Below are 13,537 nucleotides of genomic sequence, written 5' to 3' on the forward strand. Positions count from 1 at the left end.
CCCCAGTGGAAACCATTTTCAGTATTTTAGCTTTTTGTTTTTGTTTTTACCATTACATTTCTAAATAGCATGCTCAGATTGCTATTTTTTTGACCTTTGAACTTCAGATATCATCCATAGAGTCCTATTGTGAAAGATGAGTATATAGTTCTCTTATGTCTGTTACAACACCCAAGTTTTTAGTTAAATTATTCAGTGTTTACATTATTATGACTTGTTAATATTATTTATAATTGATACATACATTATACATTGCTTTCCTTGGTCATTGTTTGGTTGTTTTTTTCTTTTTTTTTTTGAGTTGGTAAGTGATTCATTTTTTATTTTGCCTTCTTTCTTCTACACTTTTTATTAATTTACCACCATACTCTTACCAGAAATAGAAATCTCTTCTCAAAGAGTCCAAACAGGGACACCTGGGTGGCGCAGTTGGTTAAGTGTCTGCCTTCAGCTCAGGTCATGATCCTGAGGTCCTGCATCATTGGGCTCCTTACTCAGTGGCGATTCTGCTTCTCCCTCTGCCTACCCACCCCCCCACCCCACGCTGTGTTTTCTTTCTCTCTCTCTGACAAATAAAATCTCAAAAAAAAAAAAAAAGAGTCCAAACATATCAGGTAACATATCAGCTGTATTTATTTTTTGAGACCTTGCTTTTGGGGGCCTTCCATACCCACCCCCCTTCAATTTGGTCTTTTGCTTATTGGCTTTGCAGAAGTGTGGTCCAGAGCTTCCCCTTCCTGTTCATTGTGAAGATTTCCTAAGACTCTTTTGTCTGGATCCCACGTTTTTTTTGGCTTTTGTGTCTTATTCTGGACTTATTCCCTTGATTTGGCAAGGAACGTCTTCTAGTAATATAAGAAATAGATGACTGGAGTAAAATTGCTTGAGACTTTTCACCTCTGAAAAATATCTTTATTTTATTCTCACACTTCAGTAATTGTTTGGCTGGGTGTAAAATTCTAGATTGGAAATCACTTCCCAAAAGATTTGTGAAGGCTTTGCTAACTTAGTTCATTTGTCTTCTAGTTTCCAGTGTTGCTATTGAAGTGTCTGATGCTATTTTTAAAACATTTTATTTTGAAATAATTATAGATTCAAAGAAAGTTGAAAAAAGGTCCATGTATGTATCCTTCCTTCAGCTTACCCCAATATTGGAAAGTTGATCCATCTTAATGGGAACAACGATCTAGCTGTAGTATAATATTAAATGAAACTATTTTCATTCCCATCTTTTGCAAATTACATTTTGTTTTCTTTTTAAAAGTTCTTGGACATACAAGTTTTCCTCCAGATATTCTGAAATATTATGATAATGTATGTTGGCATGAATTTTCTTTTTTCTACATTCAATGTTGTGTATTCAATGGGCCTTTTCTACTTGGAAATTTCATGGAGTTTCTCATAGTTTCCTTTACTCCACTTACATTTTATTTGCTCTTTATTTCTTGAATTCTATTGTACACATAAGAGACTTCTTGAAAAATTATCTACTTAAAAATATTCCCCCCTGCTTTCCATTTCTTTGCTTTTATAAGAGCTTTGCTCCTATTTATCTTTTCATCTTTCTATTTAATTTTTGATTCTCTTATAACAATTTATCTATCTATCTATCTATCTATCTATCTATCTATCTATCTATCTATTTATTTAGTAGGCTCTATGCCCAGCATGGAGCCCAACATGGGGCCTGAACTCACAATCCTGAGATCAAGACCTCAGCTGAGATCAAGAGTTGGAAGTTTAACTGACTGAGCCACCCAGGTACCCTCTATAATATTTTAGATTTACATGAATCTTTCTGAATATCATCCTCTTCTTCTTTCAAGAATATATTATCTTTTAAAAAAAAATTTCTGAAGATATTAATTGTATTTATTTTGAAAATCTCTTATATAGGACTTTATGTTTTTTTTGTTTTTTTGTTTCTTTTTTTTTTTTACTAGAAATTCTATCAGACGCATTATCCTCTCTACCTGCTCCCTTAACTTCAGAGGCAGCTGAAGCTTCTGGTTCCTTGCTGATGTTAGAGAGTATCAGGCCTTGTTTCTTGACTTCTCCCAGAGGCACTGGCTTTTTCATTTTCTTGTCTGATTCATTTGCTCTTCAGGTTCTAAAATTCTGTGACTTTCTTTGCTTTCATTTCTCATTACTTTCATTACTTTTGTCCTTACAAGTTAATGCCTTAAGCTTTTAAAATGGTGCCATTTTGAGACAGTATGAAAGAAAACAAGTATATTTAAACTGTGTGATTTACCAGGGAATTTCTGCTATAATGATTAATAATTAATTATTGCAAATATATAGAAAGTGTTTAAGTTTGCATACACATGGTTATTACAAATCATCTCATTAAATTCTGTTTGTAAAAATATTTTTAGCCAATTACCCAGTATTTCTGGTTAGATAATGACTTTTCTCTTTTATAGGATTGAAAAAAATTCTTATTTCACTCACTAGTGCTTATAAATTATTTAAACATAATTTTAACCAATTATTTTTAAACCTCACTTCATTGGCTAAATTCTTAAATTATTTAAAAATTATTTTAGCTAATTTCTTGGATTTTCTCAATAGGTGATAATTTGACTCTTTTATTATTTATTTATTTGTTTGTTTGTTTATTTATTTTTAAGATTTATTTATTTATTTGACAGAGAGAGTGAGAGAGAGAGAGCACAAGCAGGTGGAGCGGCAGGCAGAGGAAGAAGCAGATTCCCTGTGAATCAGGGAACCTGATGTGGGGCTGGATCCCAGGACCCTGAAATCATGACCTAAGCCAAAGGCAGATGCTTAACTGACTAAGCCACCCAAGTGCCCCTAATTTGGCTATTTTAAACTTGAAATTTTTTTCTTGTGTTACTTCATTGGCTATCACTTTCAAAAAATATTAATAAAGGTGTGAGCATTCTTTTAGTATTTCTCAACTCAATTTCTCATATGTATGATTTGGTTATTATTTTTACAGAGATATCCTGAATTGTGCTAATGAAACATTTTTCTATTTTAGTTTAATCCTACTTTTTCTAATATTAGAAATGAATCTTTAAGTTTTTCAAATCCCAAAATGGCATTTACTGTTTTAATCATGTGATTATTCTTCTTTATTCAGTAAAGAGTTATTTCATAGATTCTATTCTTGAATAATATTTGTTTCTGAATTCCTTTTATAGTTAACATTCCTAGATTGCTTTATTAAGGTAGATGAGTGTTGTTATTTCTGCTATGTGGCTTATTTAAAAATTTAGTAAAGAGTTTACATTTTGTCAGTAAACCCTCAGCTTACTTCCTTGAATACTGCACTACTTTCTCATAAGTAAAAGTTTTAAATCACCTTACAGTGTTTTATTTTCTTTTGGCTCCCTCAGCACTGATGTATTTCTTGAGTTTTATGATATTAATAGCCCCTTTCCTATTTTCCAGTGCTGGTTCCTTTTATCTTATTTATATTTTCTTTTTTTCATTTTGGTCCTAGAACAATTAAGTACAGTTAATTGTGTTTAAGTCCCAATTTATGCCAAAATTTGGGTATACAATCTTCTTATATTACATTTATTTCTATAATTGGCCTTAAATCCTTAAGAGGAAAGTAAGATATGGATGATATCTTACTTTCAATCAAGATACATTATGAAGAAGTTAGAAAATTACACTGTACATCTGAGAAGCAGTCACACCAAACTTAAGAATTGTAATAACTATATATTTTACAAGAAATTGGAAAATGGCAAATGATATTCATCTATTATCAATATTCTGATAAATATACTCAAATTTCCATTTGCTATCTGAATAACAGGTTAATAAAGATATATACAGTTTTTTTATAGTGTAGTTCTTTATCTAGATAGTTTTTCATCTTCACTCTAGTCCTATGTATAACACTAAAAATATTATCAGAAAATGGCGAAAAGAACTTTTATGTTTTGAAAATATTACTCCTTTCTTGGAAGACTCTTACTCTATTCATATATCCTAATACTCTCTTATGCAAAAAGGACTATTTTCCTTGAGGAACAAATGTGGCTAGTTTACTGATTTTTTTTTTTTTAAAGATACATTACAGCTGATTTGCTACCATTTCTTGGAGCTATCTCCTGCATGAGGATATGGTGAATAATGGCCAATAATTAGAGAATTCTACAGTTTTGTTAAATACTTAATTTTCATTTTTTCCTTTAAATTGAAGGAATGATTACTGAGCAGCTATATGACATTTTCTATATTATTATTTCAAAATTGGTTAGAGAAGTGTATAAGATATGCATCAGACTTAGGTATTTATTTCTACTTGCTATATCCCTGGTATATGAACACACAGATAATCATCAATTGATGTGCAGGAATTGTAAGTAAATAATAAAAAGAAATTCTGTCCCTCATTAGTCCTATGAAAATGTTCATGTTGCTGTGCTAGGAACCAGTGGACAGATCTGGAGTCTGACAGTTGTACAATAGAACACATGTTCATGATTCATTCTGCTTTAGTCTATGATAGGTTCTGTCTCTAGGCCCTCTTTATATTCTGTAAATAGCTCAAATGAGAAAATAGACAAGATATAAGGAAGATAGAAAAAAAATACACAGGCCAGAAACTGCTTTGTTCTACATGCATTTTATCTTTCAATAGGAAAATAAATATTCGAGACCTCTTTAAATAGAAACATTCAGTCTGAAGCATTTCTTTTCTTTTCATCCCCTTCTTTTCTTTGCTTTTGAGTGCTGATGAGTTTCCATGAAATGTAGAAGTTAGGGCTGGTCTGGGGAACATAGAGGCAGTGAGAAGACTGGAAGTCAACCTAGAATTTCTGAGGAGGCTTTCGAAATCTTGGCATATTACAGAAGGCATAAGAAAGCCAGTGAGCATTAAATACACTCCTGTATTCAGTGAAACTGTTACTGCCACAGAGCAGGATACTTCAACCACCCCAAATCTCATGTTCTCAAAGTACCAGTCTATCCTTATCAACTTTGAGTATACAATGTGATCAATAGTACCTTAAATTACTATGCTGTTCTCTGGATTAAAAAGGCACATGTCTACCCAGTCTTTTCCAGCCTTCCACAAAACTAAAGAAAACATGGAAAAAGCTGATAACTCATTATAGAACTTAAAAACACAAACAACAAGCAACTTATTGTTGGAAACTATGCCAAGTCTTCCTTTCCTTATAGGCAAATAGAACTAAAGTTAAGAAAACCCAATCACGCTTGACACTATAACACATTTAAATTTTGCCTTGCTTCTTAAAAAAAGCAGAAAAACAATTTATAACTTTCCCACTGTGTCAATGGACTTAGAAATTCAAGGTCTGAGCCAACCAAAAGAAAGTATTATTTCTTCTCTACTCTGATAAATATTTTTTGCCTCTGCCTCTTGGTTTTTTCCACCTTCCTTTTCTCTACTAACACTGACACCAGTATCCAGAGAAAGTGACTTTCAGAAAACCACCAGGTAGGAAACAGAGACTAATGTAGTAGGTTATGTTCCCAGCAAAATCAGTGAAAATAAATCCATACTTATACTCACACCTTGGGAAACATTAAAACAAGAAAGATAAAGAAAAATATTGTAAAATATCTAAGTAAACAAAAACAAAAAGTTTACCTACAGAGGAATAAAACTGAAGCTAGTTTCTTCTGACAAACAGCAGTAGACAGTTGTGGCAGAGAATTTACTGCCCAACAAATATCTACGTCCCTCTGTATGTTTTCTAATCCTCTTATAATTGGGCTCTGAGTAAAAATGGCAAAAGTCTCTTCTGGGTTGAAAATTTTACAAGATTGATTTCATCTCACAAAGGGTTCAGTAGGCCCACAGATCCAGCTAAGGAGATCTCAGATTCTGAATGAAGAGTTGGAATAAACATTTTTGGACACTGAAAAATCCCTATATTGCTTCCATATGTTTGGAGTAAGAGCTATTATGATAGGAAGATGGGACAAGAGAAACTCCTGGACCTGCCCCTTACCTCCAAAATAGTAAAACAAAAGGTTATTATATTCCTTGGTGTTCTTTTTATGGCTTCTTTACAAGTCAGACTTTAGGTAGAAGGTGAGGGCAGAAACTTCAAGGCCTCTTGAGGCATAGAATTAGAAGTCTCACAGCATCAGTTCTGTGACATTTTCCTGGTCAAAGCAAATTACAAGGCCAGTTCTGATTCAAGGAGGGGAGAAATACATGCTACTTCACATGAAGAATGGCAAGATCCCATTGCCAAGAAGTGTCATACAGTGATATGAGGAATTATTACATCCATGTTTGCAAAAAATCTACCCCATCACAGGAATTGGATAGATGATGAGAAGCATTTCATTTTCACCTGACATGAATAGAAGTGTACCTTCACTGTCAAGGTTATGTCTTTTCAAATCTCCATACTCACACAGTCTAGTGGAATGTTTATTGCTGGGAAGAGCAGTCTCACACACTCAGTCTTTCAACTCCCACTCACCAGGTAAGAATGGGCCTTGGGCTTGGAACACTTCCTTACCAAGAGACAAATAATCCACACAGCCCGTACCAGGCTTATCACCTTGTGTGGGAATCTCTTTCCCTGTTTCAGAATCAAATAATACTCCTTTGTCTATGTTGATGTATATGAGACATATGGCACTTGGCCAACCCCACTGTTATATCTGTCCTCTGCAGGGAGGAAAAAAATCTTTCTACTATGGTACAAGAGGGCTACAGTAGGCAAATTGCTCTGTATCAGCCATGGGAAAAGACCAAAAGCCATAAGGAGAATGACAGCCACGACAGAAAGCTGATCTTTCTCTGTCTGTTCTCTATAAATTTAAGCATTGTTCCACCCATTGCTTGACTGCACTGTGTTCTTCTTGGTGACTCTGATATCAAGATGCAATGGACAGAAGGGTTTAGAGTTCTCTCCTGGGGCTGGTAGCTGATGCATGGTAATCTGTTCTAACATTGATCATCTGAACGTCTTTTAGAACATCATGCTATGAAGCACTGTACTGATGACATCATGCAGATTGAACTGTTGATAAATAACAAGTGTACTAGATTCCTTAGATGATACATATGTGCTAGGATTTGAGAGAGAAATCCTATTCAGGGACCTATCAGTAAATTTTGAGAGTGCAAAGGTCTTAGGCATTTTGTGATATCTCTTCCCAAATGGAAGGGAAGATGTGCTTTTCACTGCCTACCATTAACAAAGTAGTATAACACCTGTCAGACTCTTCTGGAGGACTTTTGGGAGTGATGCTCTGATCCATTTTTTGAGTAACCCATAACTCAGCACGTTTTGAGTGGGAATAAAGCAAAAGAAGACTACAACAGGATCAGGCTATTGCAAGCTTCCCTATCATCCATCAAATTCAATGGTGTTCCAATTATCAGTAATAAATAAGGATTACATATAAAACCTATGTTAATCTACATTAAAAGATGAATAGAGAGTTTCCTAGGACTCGAAGGAAACGTCTTCTGCTGATAACAATTTCATTTTGAGAAGCAATTCCTGACTTTTTGAGACCGGGTAGAGACTGTTAGATCATTGGACACCAAGACACAAGGTAACCTGAGATATCTACCATACATTAAGTATTATTAGATTTATCCTTAATATTGTGAAGGACCAATCACTATGATTCATTGAGTGATTGGGTCCAGAGTTATGGTGTATATTAGACTCAAATATATTGAAGGAACAAGAAAACTGCATGGACACGTGGCTCAAGCTCTCATGACACCTACTCATGCTGCATTGTCACGATGCTTTCTACCCACACCTATAGCCTCATGGAGATTTTTCTTGTGAATAGCTAACACATAAAGAAAAAACACCACCAGTCATGTTTTTAAAGAGTTCTGCAGGCTAAGCTGGCACCAACTGGGAATGATCTATTGCTACCTTACATGCCCACCCAGAGGTGATGGTTTAGAGAAGGAGAAAAAGAGGCTATATATATATATATATATATATATAATTTTCCATTTTGCTTGGAAGGAGACATGGCCTGAGGATCTTACTCATAGGGGACAACTAATGGCTTGGCTTGTTCTTCTGGAAAGAACAGGACTGGATGATTGATGGTGAGGGGCTCTGGAGAAGATGTATGTGGATGGACTTCTTGTAACACATACAGAGTGGGATGATATTGTGTCTCATGTGATTTCTCATAAAAATATAGCCACTGTAGAGGAGGCTTTCAAAAATCATTAAACTTGCTGGCTCATCTTATGAATGCTGGCTTCTTTCCCCAGATATCTAATAACTATGCATAAAATAGCTATGGTGGCAGGGATGGAAACTCTACATGGATTCATCAACATGGCCTTCTCCTCACCAAAAATGATAAGGCTAAGACCCTTGCTGCCTGCCCTACTTACCAATAGCAGAGGCCAATTCTAGGGACCTGATATGGCTCCATTTCCCAGGAAGATCAGTTAACCTTCTAGTGGTAGGTTAATTACACTGCCTCTTTCCATCATGGAGAAGGCAGGGATTTGTCCTCACTGGAATAGATACTTATTCTGGATTTGGATATTCTTTCCTTACTTACAATACTACTACTGCAAGCAACAACAGCTGAGAATCTAGAGAAAGCCTTATTCAACATGATAATATTTCACACATTGCTTCTGACCAAGGAACTGATTTCACCATAGGTTTTGTAGCGGTGAGTTCTTTATTCCCATGGTAGAATGTTTCTAGTAGGAGATGTAACAGTGGTCCCATCAAACTAGAAGTTCAGACCACTGCCTAGGTATTTGGGGCCTTTTAAACCACAGAATACACAGATAGAGAAGGAATTCAGATGATCAATTCCAATTACAAAGGAGACAACTGGGTTGCTTTTACAAATGGGAACAGTTGCTATTATTTAGGAATGAACTGAAATAGCTCTCAGTAATTTTAGGTCTGATAGTAAATTTCAGTGGAAGAACAGAGCAGCCCAATAAAGGCAGGAACACTAAGGATTCAGACATTTCAGGAATTAAGATTTAGATTATCCCCCTAGTCAAAAATACCAAACAGCAGGGACTCTGCTGAGGGTAAGGGGAACACAATGACAGTAGGAATAAGAAACTAGTGAATATGGTCTTAGAACTAGACACAGACTCAAGAATTATAGCAGCTACGTATATATCCTTAAGGTATATATTACTCAATGACTATCCCCCTTCTCCTTCCTTTTCCTTATTATTTTGTAGGAGATGTGATACTGGCATTTTAATTCATGGCTCCATAGGTAACCATGTCTAGACCTGGGTGGTAAGGACTGATAAGGACTGGTTATCTTGCTCAGTTTCTACTTTTTTTTTTCCTTCTGACTGACCAACTAGGTAAATATATAAAAATAAAACTGTTATAAATCCCTGTTTAAAAACTGAACAAAACCAACAAGAACTATTCTCAAAACAAAAATAGATATTATATAAAGAAAAGATGAAATAATGATTACTTGGATTTAACAGATTAAAACTAACACAGATCAAGAGGACGTTGGTGGATAAACCGTCTGGGCAAGTGTAGTCAGACAGGAATCTAACACATTTGATGGAGAAAGGCAATATACAAATTATATCATTTTGCTCTTTGCTGCAATTTTAATTACAATACAAGTTTGATTCAATTTTTCAAGGTCTTAAAGGTTAATAAGTAAAGAATGGAAATACGATATATACCCTACAGAAGCAGAACATATAAAGAAAATATATAAAGAAAATATATAAAGAAAATATATCTGTATATGCGGAAAATAGCAACAAAAATAACATCAAAGCAGCGTTAAAAACATGTATAAAAATATACCAGATGTAAGTAAGGCAAGATAAATCACTTATTTTCAAAAACATAAATGAATTAAGCCAGCATGTGAAAGTAAAAGAAAAAAAAAAAAACACTTCAGTTTGGGTCAAAAGCAAATATATTGAAGTACACATAAATATTTATTAAATAAGTAAAAATAAAAATAAACCAGAAGTTAAAGCAGTGTCCTGAGACCAAGATTTTATATAAAAAGCAGTTAGTGGGGCACCTGGGTGGCTCAATCAGTTAAATATCTGACTCTTGATTTTGGCTCAGGTCATGATCTCAGTGTCATGAGATGGAGCCCTGTGTCTGGCTCCACACTGGACGTGGAACCTGCTTGATTCTCTCTCTTTTTCTCTCCATCTGCATCCCCCCCCCCCCCCCCGAGCTCACACTCTCTCTCTCAAAAAAAAAAAAAAAAAAAAAAGCATTTAGTAGTTCTCAGCAATCACAGTTCTGTCCTCGGCAATATCTGCAGTTCCTGGTCTAGAGGCCTTCTACTTTACCCTCTCCTGAGGCTAACCCTTCATTGTTTACTGGAGGCCTGGTGGGAAGTTAAAAGGTGGGTGGAAGGGAGAAACCAGGGCATCATTACTGGGTGTGGGAGTAGTTGCCTAATGCATGAAGTGAAGGAAAAGATTTTCAAAGCCACCTGGTGTTTCCTACCCTGACTTTTAAACAGTCCTCCACTTTAACTCCACCTTTGGCATCACCTCCTGAGCTACCTTCAGTTGCTATTCTTAAGCCTTTCTGGGCTTTTGCAGCTTAATAATAGTGCTTTTCTATTTTCCCCACTGCTTATTTAGGATTCAGTTGATTTAGGATTACTGTATCAATTTCCACTATCTATGGCTTTCCAGCTTCCAAAGAGTTGATACTAGTCTCCTCTCCTAATCCTGTTGCCTTGGTGGGTTGCATCTTTCCTCTCTCCTTTTTATCCCTTCACTCTTATTTATTTAATGTTGTGAGGGGTGAGATGGGGTGTACGATGACAGGAATTCAATGGAAATTCATGAGTTCAGGTGGCCATCTTTAGCCAGAAGAACACTGTTTTTCTATTGAGTTGTTCTTTCTTTATGTTTCTGACTTTTACTTTTTTAAAAAGATTTATTTGCTTCTTTTTTTTGAGAGAGAGAGAGAGAGCATAAGCAGAGGGGAGGGCCAAAGGGAGACGGAGAGAGAGCATCTCAAGCAAACTCCCCCTGAGTGTGGAGTTGATCTCACTACCCTGAGGGTTGATCTCACTACCCTGAGATCATGACTTGAGCCAAAATCAAGAGTTGGATGCTTAACCTACTGAGGCACCCAGGCACCCCTGTTTTTGACTTTTAAAAACTCTCTATAGATTCTGAATATTAATCTTTTGTCTAGTGTAAATGGCTAGCTATAATTCAGGCATTCTATAATTAAAGAAGGGAGGAATGGAAATTAGTGACAACTAGCTGTCACGGCCAGAGTCTAGTCCCCTTGATTCCCACATATCCAGCCACACTCTGCTTTCCACACCTAGAACACATTCAAGTCTCCCAGAGAAAACAACCCAAGTCCTATACTTTGATTGTGTCCAAATCAAAGTATTGCTACTGTGACCCTGTGACTTATGACCTGACTAATGTGTTACCTGTGGCCCTCCTAACACCTAACATACAATGGTGAGTTTGAACTAGTTAACTGAAAATAATTGTTCTATGGAAGAGCAGTAAACACACAGCAGTCCCTGCACCATAGCCATAAAGAAATCTTACTGGGAAGGACCCGCACTGACTGCCTGCTCTAGTCATGGAGAAATTTCCTCCTTTTGACACTGATCATGCCCCCTGGGCAGAACTCTCAAGCCCATTGTTCTGTGTGCCTTTGGATGTGCCCTCTAAGGGCAAACATTGCTCCATTATCTTTTGTAGCTACATCAGAAGTAGTACTGGAAGCTGAACAGCTGTCACCACCTGCTTCCTGCTGATTTGGTTTGGCTCTAGGGGATTATTTCAGAAGATAAACTGTCACACGCTTTTGAGGGTCAAGCATATGATTTTTTTGTAATATAATTGCACTTTCTGACTTAGTAAGGTCCTAGTTTATGTGTTCAAAGATGTCCTTTAGGAAAACTGTTAAGACTTCCAACTTTCCTCTTCTATATATTGCCTTTTGCCTTGTCTTTCATTTTCTACTTCAGTTTTATTTGGACCACCTTGACGCCTTGTGCAAACTTAGGCTTTGATGGCCATACAGCACTCTTCAATTGATTTTTAGTGCTGGTTACCTCCCACTGCCTCTCATTGTTTGATAAAAAACCTCCTAATTTGAGGTTTTGAAGGCTGAGACTTTTTCTCAAACTATGTTTGTTTTTTTCAGAGTTACTTCTTATAATTAGCCTGAGTAGAAATTTGTTGAAGGTAGTAAGGAACTTCCAACACATACCAATAAGTTCTGTTAAAATCACAGAACTCTGTGGACATATAGTCCACCTTTCAACCTATAGAAGATGACAATAAATTTATCATAGCACAATAAATATCAACTTTCCATCATACAGTATCTTTGCCATCACTACCTACTAATTAATAGCTAATCTAATGCTTTTAGGCTTGCATTTTGACATCACTATACTTTCAGGTACTTATTTTGTGATACTTGAGGTAGAAGCTAAGTAGTTATAACTAAGACAACCTAAAATCCAGTGGTTTATACATGTGACTTGAGGGTGGCAGAGCTGACGATAGCTAACTGCTTACCTCGGGACTACTGCAACTCTGAGTCTAAAGTTTTCATCTTCTCCCAGCCAGTAGAGTACATTGAAAGGCTGATCACTATGTGGCACATATCTCTTCTACTTTCATTCCATTGGCCAGAACTTAGTTAAATGTTCTCATCAACTTGTAGGGAAGACTTTGGAAATGTCAAGTCTAGATGGACATCCATCTACCCGGGAGACATAAGGAAGTATGTCTTTAAACTATTATTAAATAAAGGGTGTATAGTTATTTTTGACAATTAGCCTCTGCCAATTGGAGGCTCAGCCATTCGCAAATCACCAATGACCTTCTTCTACCCTTCTCACTCATCCGTCTTTGGGAGAGCAACATCAGTAATTAATGATTTAGACATGAAGAACTGGACATGCACAATTCTGCCTTTTCCTTTCCCCTTTTTGTTAGTGCCCTTTCTGTAAAAATAATGTGTGCTCAATTGCTCCCAGATATGTGATCAGCTTAGTCATAAAGAATCTGCCCTTGCAAGGTAGGCCTGCAGTGATGTCTAATGATACCAGTGTGACTTGGTATGAGTGTCTATTAATGGGATTCATTAGCCCACATGTCCACAGAAAAAGGTCATTTTCCCTAATACCAGCTTTGATAATTCAGTCTCCATTTGTCTGACTCTTTTTCTATTTCTGAATTGGTTTAGAACATGGACTGAGAAGAAAGTTGGTATTAACTGGGCAATCTTGAACCTTACTTAACAAGTTGGTCCAAATAGAGCAGAACTAAAATGTTCTTCCCAAACAACTACAATAACAAAACATATTGGTCTATATAATTAAATTATTATTATTATTATTATTATTATTATTATTTTAGGGGACTGTACTTATGTTTAATGTATAATTGCTTTCTTGTTTTTGTTTACTTTTTAAACTTGAATTCTATTTTGTTTTATGGTCATAACTCCACTCTTGCTTTCTTTATCTTAGAATTTTCATGCTATATTCAATCATTCTTTGTCATGTTGTTTTAAATAAACCTCTTATAAATTATATA

This window comes from Mirounga angustirostris, unplaced genomic scaffold, assembly GCF_029215605.1.
Source record: "Mirounga angustirostris isolate CCGP_5_RB_7025 unplaced genomic scaffold, mMirAng1.0.hap1 SCAF_2, whole genome shotgun sequence".
NCBI classification, from domain to species: Eukaryota; Metazoa; Chordata; class Mammalia; order Carnivora; family Phocidae; genus Mirounga; species Mirounga angustirostris.